Genomic DNA, 5,297 nt, shown 5'->3' on the forward strand with positions numbered 1-5,297 from the left:
ATACTCATATACTTCATGCAAATCCTCAGCAAAAACCTCAGCACATCTGCCCCATGTGTCTTTACCCCTATATTATAGGTAGGATTATAGGTAGGGGGTCTGTCTGCATGTGTTGTGTTTTTAGAGGAACTTAGCTTATGAAGATAAAGTAACTTTCTATCTCTTTCTTCCTCTTTTTTTCACCGACAAGAACATCTCCTGCTGCCTTTATATTGTTTTAAAGGGATTCTCCACCATAGGGGGCTTTTAGTACATACCTGCCAGACAGTAATGGACATGCTTAGGAAGGATCTGTGCTTGTCATGGGGCTAAATGGCTGTTGTGAGATTGCCATAATACTGTCGCTATCTTTTTGTGAACTGGCTATTTCCTGTTGAGTTCCCTCCCTCCAACTACAAGTCCCATAATTCCTTGTTTGTAAGTGTGAGGTCACTTTTCTCCCTCCCACACATCATCCACGCCACCCATTGAAACACATTTGTGCTCCCTTCAATGCAATAGACCAGTGTTTTCTGACCAGGGTGACTCAGTGGTCCCTCCACCCATTGAAGCAAAGACAGGCTCCCTCTAATCCCCTGATTAGTGATGTAATGTCTCAGGCCGCACTGCAACCTGGAAAAACACTTATTTTGTATGCTGTTAAACATAAACATTGGGGCAAAAATCCCAGAAGAATTGTGAGACCACCATGAAACCCAGGTACAGACACTATATTATGAACTACACTAACTTTACAGCCCCTGTACAATAGTCAAATAAAAAAAATCCTAAGGGCCAAATATTGGCCAAAAAAGGCTGATATTGCCCTGTGCAAACTCTTGTTTGTTGGCTGATCCCAACATTGCAGCAAGCTAATAAATCCATGTTCATTGGCCACACATCACCCCATGTATTAAGTTGTGCGGTCAACAAATGATGGAAGTACAGGACTGCCATATAAAGGCTTGTGAGCACCAGTCAATATAAGCAGAACTCATTACTGCGCAACAGTCTGGGGCTCATCTCAGAGGACTCTAAAGCACAACACTTTGTCTGACTATTTATTTAAAGTGAATATATCAGTAGTTTTGAGCCCCACTGCGGACAGTTCCATATAGAGAATAGGAGTGAGGAGATAAAACATACTTAATGTTTGAAAGGGTTTTCTACCATAAGGTGATTTTAGTACATACCTGTCAGACAGTAATGGACATGCTTAGGAAGGATCCACCCTTGTCTTGGGGCTAAATTGCTATGTTGTGAGATTACCATAATGTTGTGGCTAGCTTTTTGTGAACTGGTATTTCTTGTTTGAGTTACCTTCTATGCCTACAAATCCCATAGTTCCTTGTTTGTAAGTGTGAGGTCCCTTTCCTTCCTCCCACACATCAGCCACCCCACCCATTGAAACACAAATGAGCTGCATTCCATTCAAAAGACAAGTGTTTTCTAACCAGGGCGCCTCCACCTGTTGCAGAAATACAATTAGTTGTAGAATGATCTCCCACCCAGCGGTCTCTCCACCTATTGAAGCAGGACATGCCCCCTTTGCGCACCTGACTAGGGATGTCATGTCTTGGCTGCACTGCAACCTGGGAAAACCTCTGAGACAGCAGTAATTTTGTATGCTGTTAAAAAAGTTTTTTTTAACAATCTATTTGATTTGTGTATTTTGTAATTTAATGTATTTTGGCTTTTTTCAAACATTAATCGGATCAAGTTCGTAGCTTATACAGTAACTGTAATATCACCTTTATAGACACCATGTTTATACTCTGTTATTAATATGATCAGCACTTCTGTTTCTGCAGCCCTGTATTACAGAACAGAAAGCTGTAAGCGCTTGGCTGTGGCTTTATTTCAGGAAGGTGATTATTTAGGCAGAAAGTCCCTGGCAAAGAACCAAGTATCAAGTTCCAGAAATAAACTTGACAATTGCGTAACCAGCTGGATAAACAGACCTAGAACCAAGAGGAATCTGTCTTCTCCAGAAGTAATGTACGCATAGGCGTGCGCAGCCTATTGCATTAGGGGTGCACCCTAAAGCACAAACTCACGCTGCGCGCATGCATATATATTATATACACACACACACAAATACACTCTTGCTTGCATGCACACATACATAAACATAAAAGTCGAAATAAGTTTTGACTTCCGGTTCCGGCGCCATGCTGTGAGGCAGCGAGAAAGGAGAGCTCTCCTCCACGAGTATTCAGAGGCCCCACACGCTGAACATTATACCCGCCGTCGGTGCTCAGATACTTCGTGCACGGGGGCAGTTTATGGAGCGATATCTACTTCGCACGTGCCGAAAATCTATGCGGAAAAGCAAGAGGGGAACGCTTAAGTCCCGCAGAGACTCTGCAAACATGGCGACGCCCAAAGCCACCGGGAAAGATCGCATGCAAACACCCTCGGACGTGGAGGACGAAAGAGATGCTGGCGCCTCCGACCTGCCGGGACTGGCGGCAGAGGTGGCGAAACATATTGCACCGAGAGTACAGGAGATCCTGGCAACCACGGTACAGGAAACTTTGAAAGAACTCCAACATGGTGTGACGCAGCAGGGAACCAGATTGACTGCGCTCGAGGAGCGCTTTGAGGAAGTGGAGGCCACGGCTGAAGCCGCCCTGACTAAAGCCTCTATGACCGAAACGGAGTGCCGCCGTCTCAGAGACAAGGTGGAGGACCACGAGAACAGATCCCGGAGGAATAACCTCTGGGTGATTGGCGTTCCTGAGTCTGTCCCGGGCAAGATGCTCCACCGCTTCTGTGAATCCATCCTACCTGACATGCTGGGCTTACGCCACTATTGTAAGGTTGAAAGAGCCCACAGGGTGGGCCCTGATATGCGAGCAGCACCGGAACGTGGAGATCCCACCGGCCTCATGAACAGCAACAGACCGCGGCAGGTTATTGTAAAATACTTGGACTTTACAGACAAGGTTGCTCTGCTCCGGGCCTTCCGCCAAAGATCTGAGCCCTTATTGTTTGAAGGGACAAGACTGCTCCTATTTGGCGACTTTTCGGCGGAGGTGGCCAGGAAGAGAAAGGCGTTTGCTCCTCTATGTACCACACTACACCGAAAAGGGATTCGGTTTGCCTTGCTGTTTCCCGCCACGCTTAAGGTGTACAGTACCAACGGCACTGCCTCAACCTACCTGCATCCGGAGCAAGCTGAGAAGGACTTAAAAGGGACTCTGCAAGGTGATCTCGAGACCAGACGCTCACCGACACCTCAACCTGCGGAAAGGAACGGCTCTTCTCCAAGACCCAGGTCCCCCAGATCTGACAGTCACCGCCGAACACCCGATCCGGAGGAATCCTGGTTCACCGCTCCTAGGGAACAATGCCAGCGTTGAGTTCTCCACATTCTTCAACCTTCACCTCAACCGGGTGGAGACCTGTGCTCCATCCACTGATCGTCCGGAGGGGTAACATAGACATAATTATGGGGTTCTGAACCCCCGTAGCTGCCTCATACCCGAACATTCCTATTATTCGTTATCGGGTAAACTGTATTGTTTCGGTGTTTATTGGTGTGACAGACTGATCTTATGTGCTCGTGATACCACCGATGTTACTGTTCCTGGACTGGTCTAGATCAGGACTTGGCTACTAGGCCTGAGCCCTGTTCACCTACATTGCCCTGTTACCGCTGTAGATCTTTACTTACCCGTGAGGCGCTCGGGACTTTGTGCACATTATGTATGTTCTCCTGTTTTTCCACTGCTCAATTACGAACATATGAAGGTGGGGACAGAGTTCTCTATGATACTAATAGTTGTTTAGTATTTTTGCCCTAGCTCACAGCATGGAAAAAATGGTAGTCTGTAAGGTTCTCTGCTACCTAATGTTAGTATGTCTGTAAGGTAGCACACCTATGTGCTTTGAATTTTGGGGTCTTAGATTGGGATGGGAGGGGGAGGGATAGATTTGATATGTTGGGATGGGCTGTGTTATTGTTATATGCCATATGTGGGATCTCATTGTCCTTTATTTTCTTTTACTCTTTACTATTATGAGAATCATCTCCTGGAACGTAAAGGGACTGCGATCCCCTCAGAAGAGGGGTATAGTGTTGAGACACCTGAAGAAATTATCTCCTGACGTGGTTCTCCTCCAGGAGACTCACCTGGAGGAGCTTGATTTCCCGAGAATGCAGAAGGGGTGGGTCGGGAAAGTAGTAGGGTCCCCCTCCATTGATCATAAAGCGGGAGTTCTGACTTTGTTTAGTAGGAATTTCGCAGCTGACATTACCTGTACACGTCATGACGTAGAGGGGAGGGTATGCTCAGTTGAATTTAAAACCGCAACAGACTATTACACTATACACAATATCTATGGTCCGAACGGGGATGATGGCTCTTTTTTCCGCTCTCTAACCACCACAATGCTGACGTGCACTACATCCCAGGGGATAATGATGGGAGATTTTAATGCTGTGATGCACTCTCGGGAGGATAGGAATAGCAATAGGTCTCCCCAACCTCCCCCTTGTTCATATGACTCACTGGGCCGTGCAGGCGGGAGTGATAGACTTATGGCGGACTTTACATCCAGATGATCGGGAATATAGTCACTACTCCCACGCCCATGACTCCTGGTCACGCCTGGACTATGGTTTTGCTCCCGAAACCTTGCTTTCCAGGGTCCGACAGATCTATATTACTGACTTGGTCATATCTGATCACGCGCCCCTGGTGCTTGACCTGTATGACATAATGCCTAGGGGGTCGGACTTCATATGGCGCTTTCCTAGGGGCTTGGCCCGGGATGAACGCTTTCATGGTCTATTGAAGGGTTGGTGGACGGAGTATGCGGGAGACAATTCCATTCACCTCCACACCCCACAATTATTTTGGGATGCTGCTAAAGCTGTATTACGGGGTAAGATTTTGGGTTATACCCACTCCCTAAAAAGGAAGATTGCAACAGAACTTAAAACTCTTAGTTCGCAATTGCAAACTACTTACACTGCTTTCTTGCACACCGCTTCTACGAGTCTACCAAAAGGTCGTGGACCAATGCTAAAGCCGCTTATGATCTGTGGTGTGCTAAGAGAGAAGACGTAAATAGATCCCATTTTGACGCCACTCTTTTCAGATTTGGGAACAAGCCGGGCAAACTGCTGGCAAGATTCGCCAAGGGCAGGCAGGGGTTGACACACATTTCGGCCCTAAAGGACCGTCATGGCAATCTACATAAACAACCTGACAAAATTAATGCCATCCTACGTGACTATTTCAAAGATCTTTAAACCTCATATGATTCCGGTGCACAATCTACTAGAGATTGGTTGGCCGCTGCGGATC

The sequence above is a fragment of the Hyla sarda genome, chromosome 9, assembly GCF_029499605.1.
Source record: "Hyla sarda isolate aHylSar1 chromosome 9, aHylSar1.hap1, whole genome shotgun sequence".
In the NCBI taxonomy this organism is placed as follows: Eukaryota; Metazoa; Chordata; class Amphibia; order Anura; family Hylidae; genus Hyla; species Hyla sarda.